We start from the raw sequence: 12,463 nt of genomic DNA, 5'->3' as shown, positions 1-12,463 counted from the left end.
AGATGACATGCAGAAGACTAGACATGCTGGCGTGCTGGGCTGGAGTAGCCGCAGCAGGTAAGGTTGCATTTAGAGGCTGGGCCAGATGACTGAGGTCCTTGTGGCTCCTGGGAGGTTTGTGGGTCTTTATTGTAAAAACAGAGTCTCAGCCTGGAGCTTTGGTGGTGGCCAGAGTCTAAAGGACTTAGAGGCCTTCTGCCTAAAGATGAAGTGGATAATTATGATGGATAGATTCTTTGAGGAAAACAAATCTGCAGGAGCAAAATATTAAAGATGTGACATTAGGATCAAAATAAAAAAGCAAGAGCAGAGGGCTTAGCGATAGAGAAACAGACCCTGGCTTCAGACTAAAGGCTGTGCCACTTGCTAAGAGCCTTGAGACAAGCTGTGCCACCTTTGTGTGCTGCATCTTCTCTGACCTACAATGAGGATGGCTGTTCAGAGCATTAAACGAGCTAGCAGGAATTTCCTGCCTAATATAGGTCCTGGCACGTAGCAGATGTATTTAATTTAAAAAAAAAAAAAAAGGAAACAGCAAAATGAATGCGCGAAGGACAGTGAGTCAGAATGGGAGCTACAGGAGGACAGGGAGATGTTTTTCTCTCTTGTTTGCTGCTGTAGTAACAGAACCTTGAATAATGACAGGCACGTACGTATACACAGTAAGCACTAGTTGCACAAAGAAGTGAATAAGTGATGAACAGAATCAGCACAGTTTGTCACAGAAGCTAATGGAGGAGAGAATTTCAAGGGGATCATACTATGTCAAATGTGAGATCCGTGGTGTTCTTCATTTTACACACATGATCTTGCTTTAGCTCTCCATAGCTCTGGCAAATGCTAAAACATTTTTACAGCATTTATCTTGGGACACAGTAAAACAATATACTTGCACACATGTATGGACAAATTGATAACCAGGGCGGCGTGAATTCTGACTGCCTAGTGCCTAGGAGGATAAGGAAAGGTCACTGGCTTCTGGTGTGGGGGTCGCAGTGGTTTTCAGGAGGGTGTGGCAGAGTGAGTGGGCTCACTTCTTCTCTCGCTGGTTCTAGAGTTGCTCAGATTAAGCTTTTTTGTCTCTCCTGCTGGTAGACTAGGGACGAGGTCTGCACATTCTTCTTAGAAACCCAGATTCCCTAACAGCACATCCATGCAGGTAAGTAGTGGACAGGATTATAACCAGATGTCACTGTACTAGATTTACAAATCCTATGGGCAGTGCCTCCCATAGGGATGATCTAACTTAAATTTGCATTTTCTCATGATCTTCCTTTCAGGGCTGAATAAAGTACCTTTTTATTTATGCTGATACAGCAACATTCTGATACATCCCCCTCCTTAATTCTTAGCCACCCTCTGGCCCTTTAGCAGGTTGCAGAGTTCCAAATCTTCTAGCTAACCACCCTCCTCCCCCACCGTCCTCCTCTAATATCCCTCTCCATTCGTGTCCGCCCTCTCTGACATCCTGTTACTGCACTGAAATATGGAAGCTGCCATCCTCTGACCATTCCTACCTGCTCTTGTTCATAACTTCTTCGGCATCGTGGCTTTGAGCTCCTAAAACCGTTTCTTCAGGATAGCAATATTTTCTTCCGTACTTGAACCCTTTTCACAGAGGTTCTCAGCTCTCTGTGGCCACACTCTTTGCCTCAGCTTTGTGGATTCACATCTCCCAGCCCCCAAACCCCAAACTCAGCCCAATTCACAACAGAAAAAAAAAGTCAGTCCAAACCTCAGAAGCAACAGCCCTTGACTCAGCAGTTTCCTTCCTGCTTGTGGTTTTTTTTTTTTTAAAAAAAAACTGTTTTCCTTTAAGCAATTGAACCCTGCATTTTTCTCCCATTTTTAAAATTGTGATAAAATACAGATGACAAAAAAGTTACCATCTTAACCATTTTTAAGTGCACAATTCAGTGGTATTAAGTACACGCGTGGTGCTGTGCAACCATCTCCAGAACTCCTTATATCTGGTGGAAACGAAACTCTGAGCACATGAAAGGATAACGCCCACTTTCTCCTCCCTCCAGGCCCTGGCAACCACTATTCTACGTTCTGTGGCATGGTATTGACTACTCCAGGTACCTCTCGCAGGTGGAATCACACAGCATTTGTCTCTCTATAACAGACATTTCACTTAGCATCGTGCCCTCGAGGGTGATCCAGGTTGTGGCATATTGTAGAATGGCCTCCTTTTCTAAGACTGAGTGCAATTTCACTGTGTGTATACACCACACTCTGCTTATCCATTCCTGTGGACACTCGGTTGCTTCCACATTTTGGCTGTTGGGAATAAAGCTGCTATGCACACGGTGCACAAATATCTGTTCCAGACTCGGCTTTCAATTCATTTGGGTGTGTATGCAGAAGTGGAATTTCTGGGCCATGAGGTAATTCTACTTTTAATTTCTTGAGGAATCTCCGTACCGTTTTTCACAGCAGCTATACTATTTTGTATTCCCACCAACAGTGGGATTCCAACTTCTACACATCCTCACCAGCACTTGTTATTTTCTGTTTTTCAATAGGAGCCATCCTGCTATTGATGCGTGTGAGGGGTTGCACCCTGCAATTTTATTTTTTCTTTCTTCCCCAGAGACTATATTGAAGTAAAGTTGAGCTAAGGTTATCTGATGCTCCCCGTGGGCACAGCCTCAGTTTTCCCTGCCTGGGGAAGGGGCGCTGGGATCCAGGGCAGCTCTGTGCTTCCATGGAAGGGATTCAGAGAGAAAGCGGGAAGCAGAGACAGCTCCTGCTGACTAGCGCTGCTGAAAGTGGACCAAGAGGCCCACAGGAAATTAACACAGAGAAATGAATTCTGGCCCTGGCCTGCTTTCAATGCACAGGGGACCCAAGCAGCACATACCCATTTTAACAAAGGTATATTTATGTAATCATATTATATTTAAAGAGTGATTTACTTTTTTTGCATAATTTGACTGTCAGGGAGAAGAATGTTTCCTGTTAATATTTTTATTCCAAAGTCCCTTCACTGTAGGCCCGGGCAGAGTAAGGGCTCAGTATGGATTCTGCAATAAATAATACAATGTCCCATGTGAGGTTTACACTCTGGAGGAAGTGGCATAAACCCCATCTGTATTTCAGACATGAGAAATTTGAGACCTGAGCGAACATGATGAACGGATCCCGTCTGTCGTTCCAGTCTGGTGTTGGATGACGCTCCTGGTGTGCTCTGCAGGCTGGTCACAGGGGTCTATTTACTTGCTCAGTGTCAGGTTTGGGAGCCAGACGCCAGGGATGGGGCTACAGACACAGAGCTCGTGTCCTGCTGAGGAAAGAAGTGGCACATGGATGAAATAACACAGAGGGGACACATATTACCGGATACAAGTACCAGGGAACAACCAGAATGAAGACACCACATACAAGCACGGTGGGGAGAGGTCTAGGAAAGTTCACCCAGAACTTCTGCTGGAACTCAGTCCCCAGGAGGCCTGAGATTCCCGGCCTGCCTCTGCAGTTCTGAAGGAATCGGTCAGAGGCAACAGCACGTGCAAAGCTCAGGAGAGGGTGAAAGACTATAATGTCTCAGAACCACCCAGAGTTTCATGTGGCTCCTACTTAGGTGGCAACTGGGGGAGGACGGAGGATGGCTAGTTTGCATGCTATGCTGAAAAGTTTAATTTTTACGGATAGACAATGGGTAACAGTGACAGACTTTCACAATTATCGTCACTGGATGTGATGTCTAGACCCTGCTGTTCTCTTTCCCAGTGGTTGTCAGCAGGAAGCCCTATGGACCACTGTGAATTGCAGGCTCCGTCTACCCTGAGGGACGCTGTTCAGTGGCTGGGGGTGGGTGAGATAGGACAGCAAAGTTATGGGAGTTTCTGCCAACTTCCAGAGGCAGCCCAGACTCAACTGCATTTGCACGGATTCCATTGTTCTGTCCGATAAATGCAAAAATATGCACCCTAAGCTTCTCTGGCCACTCCTTCAAGGAAGGCCTCTGAACGGTTCTCCAAAGGGTTTGGAGTGATATATCAGCAGCCCTGTTTTGTCTCTATGCTATGTAAAATGCCAGAGGAGAAAGGCACAGAGGCATTATTTCCCCACATCCACAATGAGTAGCCTAGTACAGATCTGGTGTTTCATATCGTGTCATTGTTGCAAATCAATTTGATTCAAAGATATGCATTGCCACTTAGTACTTTCACATGACATGCTCCTGCTAAGAATGTCTGTGAACTCAAGAATCTCCTACAAACACACCACTATAGCACAAGAAGAAAAAAAAGTGAGAGTCATAAAAGAGGATTTTTTATGCTTTATAAAAGAGCTAATGAAAGATAAGGGGCATATTTATTGGATTAAATGATAGCAGGGTGGAAGAAAAATCAGGAAAAAACTCGTGACGATATTTGAAGTGGGGAGATTCTCAATAGTGGAAACAGCAAGAGGCAAAGCACTCAAAAATTACAACACTGAACTTCAAGTTTAAAAAAAATGAACACATTTTCAAAGCACTAAAGAAGGTAATATCATTTGAACTAGGCCTTTCAGGAGTAAATTTTTTAAAAAATTGTTTAAGTAAAATTTATCTTAAAAGCAGATCTTCTAGATGAATGTGTCGGTAAGAAGCACCAGTCCAGTTGCTACGTCCCAGCACTCTCCCCACCCCTCAGCAGAGGGCTGTCCCACCAAGCCCTCCCCCGACCCTGCTTCGCAACTTTGGTAGCGGTGGGGGTTCTCTTCGACTCAGTTGTCAGGTCTCTTTCTCATTTGTGTCTCTTGGGAGCTCGCGAATTACCTGGCAGGGCCAGAAACCTTTCATCATTCTTAGAACTAACAGTTTCTCATTTCCTTTGGTGCCCCTTTGAGCCCGACTCCACTAATACAGCACCTGCAGTTTCCCTAATGGTCCTGAAAGCAGTGCATCGAGGTGAAAGACGATGTTGAGGCTGAAATAGACCTACATTCAAATACCAGTGCTCGGATACTCCCTTTCTGTGACCTGGTGAGTTATGTGAGCCTCTCTGACTAAGCCCTGTCTGGTGAAATGGGTCCTCTTATGAGACTTAGATGGGATATTATACATGGAGTGTCTGGAATCTAACACGTACACAAGAAATGCTTATCCAAACCCTCAGCTCCTTGGCCACAAAATTCACCTGGGAGAAAGAAAAAGAAGTCCAAATCTTTGGGGAAATATTTTGTACAATTGTCTGCAGGGGCTAATTGTTCTGAAGTTTCCTTGTCTCCATTGTGTGTTGAAGGTAGAAATATTCTGAAGTGAGGACTTTCTCCCTCATTATGTGCCAGGAGGCTTATGAAGATAGTAACAAATCACCTGCTAATTTTAAGATGTGACTGAATTGAAAAGAATAATTATTGATTCTTAGATTGGTTATTTATATTCTGAGGCTGCTTGTTTGAAATAACTCACCAGTTTTATACAGTTACTTGATTCCAGAGAGTGGTTCTAAATTAAAACTGACCACCTTGCCCAAGATTGCCCTTGGACATTAAGAAATCCTAAAAAATACAATGTCACCTATCACTTTGCTAGAAATATAATGCAAAGTGTTATTCAAAATGGCCCCATCATACCATAAAATACATAGAAAACACAGCAAGCAATGAGATATAAGGTTTGGGTAATCTCCATTCTTACTTTACAAGAAATTGAAAATAAATATAATGTATTTGAAGATAACTCCTCCAATAATTTAAATGGCTGGACTTAGAGTTCCTGGACCCTGTAGATGACTCTGCCCATCACACATCAAATCCCCCCACAGGGAAGCAATGACGTGGTATTTGCATGGGTTTGAAGGAGGTGTAGCTTTGCGGAAGTAAAGCCTGGATTAATGCATCCTGGAAAATCCCCTCCTCTTTGTCCTCAGGAAGAGGCAATACCTATACTGAAAAAATTGAATTTAGATTTTGTCAATAAGTTATGCCCCTAAGTTAGTTCAAAATAATTTTTGCCTATGAAATCATTGAATTAAATTTTAGAAAACATTTAGATATCTACCCCATCTATTAAATCATTACTCCCTTGTATAGCCTAACCAAGTGATAATATTCCAAACAACTTCAAGCCTGAATTTTAGAATTTTCTTCCTTTATTGAACCAAAATATATTTTTCTAAAGCCTTCATCTATTAATGGCATTTCTACTTTTATGGTGAAACATAGCAATTTTATTTCCTCTTGTAAACCATTTAATGCCTCTTATAAGATGATTCATGTATATATATATATATATATATACATATATATATACACATATATATACATATATATATATACACACATATATATATATACACACACATATATATGTTCTCTTGTTTTCTCTAAATCAATTGAAATGCCTCTACTTCTTCATGACTTTTCTGTTGGCGTGATCTGAAACCTCACAATATTCTCCATTCACCATATACCACATTATCTAGGAGCTTCTCAAGCACAGACCTTAAAGGTAGTTCTGTCCCCCATGCTGTGTGAGACTTCTGATTTAAACGGAAAATAGCTTCTCTTTCATTATTTTGTGAACACCTATATTTGGTAAAGCAGAGCTCTACCACTCTCTGGGACTAGAAGAACAGAAGAGACTTGTGCTGACAAATACAGCCTCTATATCCAGATATTCTGTGCGGAACTCACAGCACTGTAGTAACCGTGAGCTGGGTAGCCTGGAGCAGATCATCTACTTTCTGCACTTCGGCTTCCTTACTTGTAAATTAACACCCAACATGCAGACCTAGTGTGAAGGTAGATAAAGTAATGTATATAACGCCCTTAGCACTGGGACTCCAACTAGATAAATGCTCAAAACATGTTGGCTATAATATTATAATAATATTATCATTATTTTATGTTTCATAATGAAGTTAGGTTGTCATTAGAATGAAATATTACCACTTCTCTTAAGTTGTGATGATTTTGGCAACACTTGGTTAGCTTTAAAATTACGATTAAATATCTATGAGTTTTTATACTACCTGTATTATCATGGTAATTAATAATTATAGAATTTCACTCTGGTTTGTGTGCATTGATTTTGTATCCTGAGACTTTACTGAATTCATTGATCAATTCCAGGAGTCTCTTGGTTGAATCCTTGGGGTTTTCTAGATATAATATCATATCATCAGCAAAGAGTGAGAGTTTGATAATAGACACACTTGATTCTGCTCTCTTGCCTGATAGGTTTCAAAATCAATACACACAAATCAGAGGCATTCATATATGCCAATAACACTCAAATAGAGAACCAAATTAAGGAATCAATACCCTTCACAATAGCAACAAAGAAAATAAAATACCTAGGAATATATTTAACTAAGGAGGTAAAAGACCTCTACAGGGAGAACTATGAAACACTGAGGAAGGAAATCACAGAGCATGTAAACAGGTGGAAAACCACACCATGCTCATGGATCGGAAGAATCAACATTGTTAAAATGTTTATACTACCCAAAGTGATCTACAGATTCAATGCAATCCCTATTAAATTACGAACATCATTTTTCACAGATATAGAAAAAATAATTTCATGCTTTGTATGGAACCAGAGAAGACTCCGTTTAGCAAAAGCAATTTTAGGCAATAAGAACAAAATGGGAGGTATTAATTTACCAGACTTCAAACTTTACTACAAGGCTGTGGTTATCAAAACTGCATAGTATTGGCACAAGTGCAGGGACACAGACCAGTGGAACAGAACAAAAAATCCAGATATAAAACCATCCTCATATAGCCATCTAATCCTTAACAAAGCAGAGAAAAACATACTCTGGGGAAAATAATCCTTATTCAATAAATGGTGCTGGGAAAACTGAATAGCCACATATAGAAGACTGAAACAGGACCCCACAGCTTTCACCTCTCACAAAAATCAAATCATGGTGGATAACAGACTTAAACCTTAGGTGTGAAACTGTTAGAATTGCAAAAGAAAATGTGGGAAAGACTCTCATAGACATTGGCCTAGGCAAAGAATTTATGAAGAAGACCCCTAAGGCAATCACAGCAACAACAAAAATAAATAAATGGGACCTGATTAAATTAAAAAGCTTCTGCACAGCCAACGAAACCGTCACAAGAGCAAACAGACCACCTACAGAATCGGAAAAAATTTTTGCATGCTACACATCCAATAAAGGACTGATAACTAGAATCTATTTAGAATTCAGGAAAATCAGCAAGGAAAAAATCAAACAACCCTATCAAAAAGTGGGCAAAGGACATGAACAGAAACTTTTCAAAAGAAGACAGAAGAATGGCCAAAAAACATATGAAAAAAATGCTCAACATCTCTAATCATCAGGGAAATGCAAATCAAAACCACAACGAGATATCACGTAACTAAAGTGAGAATGGCCTTTATCAAAAAGTCCCAAAACAATACATGTTGGTGTGGATGCAGAAAGACAGGAACAGTTATACACTGCTGGTGGGACTGCAAACTAGTGCAATCCCTGTGGAAAGCAATATGGAGATACCTGAAACAGATACAAGTAGACCTACCATTCGATCCAGCAATCCCATTATTGGGCATCTACCCAAAAGAACAAAAGACATTCTATAATAAAGACATCTGCACCCAAATGTTTATAGCAGCACAATTTACAATAGCAAAGATGTGGAAACAACCCAAATGCCCATCAATATATGAGTGGATTAGTAAAATGTGGTATATGTATACCATGGAGTACTACTCAGGTATAAGAAATAGCGGTGATATAGAATCTCTTTTTTTTTTATTTCATCTTATTATGGGGGATACAGAATTTCAGGTTACATACATTGTCCGTGTACCGCCTGTCCCCCCAAGTCAAAGCTCCAGGCGTGTCCGTTCCCCAGACAGTGCGCATTGCACCCATCATGTAGGTATATATCCATCCCCTCCCCACCTCCCCCTCCCCGAGTCAGCACCTTCAAGCGTGACCATTTCCCAAACGTTGCACAATGCACTCATTATGTAGGCATACACCCATCCCCTCCCCTTACCCCCCACCTCAGTCTGATATCCGATTGGTATCGTTCCCAGATGTGTATTTAGGTGATGATCAGGGAAACCAATTTTCTGGTGAGTACATGTGATGCTTGTTTTTCCATTCTTGGGATTCTTCACTTAATATAATGGGTTCCAACTCTCTATAGGAGAACCATAGAGATGTCGTATCTTCGTTATTTCTTATAGCTGAGTAATATTCCATGGTATACATATACCACAGTTTACTAATCCAATCATGTATTGATGGGCATTTGGGTTGTTTCCACATCTTTGAAATTGTGAATTGTGCTGCTATAAACATTCGGGTACATGTGTCTTTGTTATAGAATGACCTTTTTTCCTTTGGGTATATGCCCAATAATGGGATTGCTGGATAAAATGGTAGGTCTACTTGAATCTGTTTTAGATATCTGGTATAGAATCTCTTATGTTCTCCTGGAAAGAGTTGGAACCCATTCTAAGTGAAGTATCCCAAGAATGGAAAAATAAGCACCACATGTACTCACCAGCAAATTGGTTTCCCTGATCATCACCTAAGTGCACATTTGGGAATAACACCAATTGGGTATCGGACTGAGGTGGGGGTGGGGGGAGGCGATGGGTGTATACCTACTTGATGAGTGCGATGCGCACTGTCTGAAGAATGGACATGCTTGAAGCTCTGACTTGGGAGGAGCATGGGCAATATACATAACCTGAACTTTTGTACCTCCATAATAATCTGAAATAAAAAAAACATTAAAAATACTCACCAAAAATATGTAAAAATAAATAATAATAGAATTTCAAATTTCTCTGTGCACTGATAAGTGAATTAATCAGGTACCTATGAAGAAAACTTTAAAAACAATTCTACTGGAAATTTAATCAAAGAATTTTAAAGTATTTTAGATGAAATTTGAATATTTAAGAATATCAGTAAATGTGTTGTTTTAGTGTGAGATACATAAACAATGGTTATTTTTAACTTGACAACATCATTCTTAATATGCAATAAACTGTAGTCAAAAGTAACTTTAATCATTCTTAATTAACATGCGATAACCTGGAGTAAAAAGTAAGTTTATGATGTTCAAAATGGGGAATCAATAACAGAACTCTTGATCTGCTATGAAATAAAATGCACAGCAAATGGCCATAACTGAATGTTTCTTAGGACAGATCACTGTCCCGATGAATGACCACAGGCCATGGTGCTCATGGGCAATAAAAGGCTCTGGGAATCTTACCCAGATTCCTTGTGAGGGGTAGGGGAGGAAAGATGACCATGTGAGAGAGGAGCACAGACAGGGCCTTTGAAAATTAAGTTCTTGTGGTGGCCATGGGCACATAAGCTTTTATGTCTTTAACTCTATCAGAAACCTATAAATGTATACCATGCTCTGTTACATATTTTGTGATGTATGTTTTTAATCATCCATATCCCCTTCACTCCTAGAGGTGATGTTTATTCACCTAATATTGTCTTCTTGTCACAGAAAGGAGATGTGGAGCCCTGTCACAACAAGGCTGAAGAGTAGTGCGGCTTCCTGACACTGTCCCCTACCTGCCATGACCTGCCCTTACTGGAAGGCCAGGCTGGCTTGTCAAGCCTGACACCTTCTGGCTGTGGCTGTGTACGCTGCTTATGTTCCAGGTACCTTCTGCCTGGCTCTCCCTCACGTGTAGGCCTCTATGGCTTTGCAGGTGTGAGCACACTCCCTCGGCATTGTTTCAGCTGTTGCTGATGTGTGCAGTTCTGTTATTTTATTTCTGCAGCTGTCAGAGAAAGTGGATACATAATCGCTTTGCAGGCTCTATCATGCCTCTCTCTGCAAGCATAGAGGTACTACAAGATCTAGATTTGGGATAAGACATGAAAAGCCCTCCCCAAACAATGGACTATGATGCAATCCAAAAATGGTATTTTTTTCCCCTAATATTTAACAGGAGGATAAAATGGTATGATAGAAATTAACCATAAAAGTATTAATAACTACAAATACAAAGCCAAGATGCAGGCTGTGTAAGTAGTAACCCGATTGTATGACCTCATATGTGAGACACACAAAAAGTTTGCAAGTCTAGACATCAGGTTCCCAACTCTGGAAGACAGTACTGTGAGTACTTAAAAAGATAGATTTTTGTCTGTATTGTCTTTCCTTCTCCAAGTTTTCTAAAAACTATACACATGAATCATATTATTTTGAAAAGTGCAGATTACTTAAATTCCACATCCACTCAATAACAAATGTTAGCCTTCCCCATGAGACCATAGCATCGTGTGAGTCACTGATGTATCCTAATGCCGGAGAGAGCCCCAGACACATAGTAGGTGCTGTGTGCATATTTGTTAAATAAGTGAATCATAAGAAGAAGTAAGTGATTTTTTTGTTCCTATTCATCCATTTATCTAATCTTTTGATAGTTTACTTTAAACTGGAAGATACAAATTTAACTAGAAATAATAAATTAGCTCTTCTTAATTAGACATACTTCTGTATACTGGGAATTTTAAAAAAATAATCCTGCTATATTAGGAATGGGTTGAGAATCTTTTATTTTTCAATGTGTCTTCTAAAACTCAAACTAAGCCTCTCCGACCAATTCATATATTGCATTTTCTTTGTTAAGTTAGCAGATTCTTACTTAGAAAGAGCTTTGGTACAGATTGCTTTAATTGAATAAATTAATTAATTTGCAGGCATTTTTTTTCATTTGGCCACACCTGTAATTAAAGTATGGTGGAAAACCATTAATACCTGTCAACAAAAAGCAGCTGTTTCATATTCAGTGGTGAGAATAGTTCACTCACTAATTGCCTGATGGCTGGATGTTAGTGAAACACCCTTGAATTTGGTTCAATTTTGGGTTCAACATTATTGGTACCTCTCCTAAGTTAAATTGTAAAAATCTATTTCAAAAATAATGTAAGAATAGCATCTATCCTGAGTGTTTTATCAACATCTAGGCCTCAATGGGTAGAGTCAAAATCTCAGGAGGTTGATTTCACTGTTTACTAACTTGATTGGCAAATTACAGAATACTTGGGGAACAGGATTCTCAGAAGAGTTAGGTCCCCAAGAAACCCAGGGTTACTGAAGGAAGACTGCATCACCCAGTGTCAAACCCCAGCAGAAGATGGCAAATTCCAGATCTCACAAAGAAAGCACATCTGAACGTGGGCTGCAGGAGGGGAAGGCAGACACTGCAGCAGGGGCCACTTAGGGCTCTGGAAGCCAGGAAAACAGGGAGAGGAGGTTCGTGCAGGTAAGTGCAAATTTTCCCAGGAGGGAGTCAACATGGTGTGCGTTCTAGTGTCAAATGATATACATTTTCTTGTTTGGGTTGTGGTTGTGGATGTTGGCTTTGAAAATTATACTGGCTGCAATAAATTGTTCCTCATTATCAAGGCAATTTTATTCTTTGCAGATGTTCTATCTTTATGGAAACAGCAAATGATCTTGATTAAATTCAGTAGGATATAAAACTGTA

Source organism: Eulemur rufifrons, chromosome 4, assembly GCF_041146395.1.
Source record: "Eulemur rufifrons isolate Redbay chromosome 4, OSU_ERuf_1, whole genome shotgun sequence".
NCBI lineage: Eukaryota > Metazoa > Chordata > Mammalia > Primates > Lemuridae > Eulemur > Eulemur rufifrons.
Note: the sequence above shows the minus strand (reverse complement) of the source record.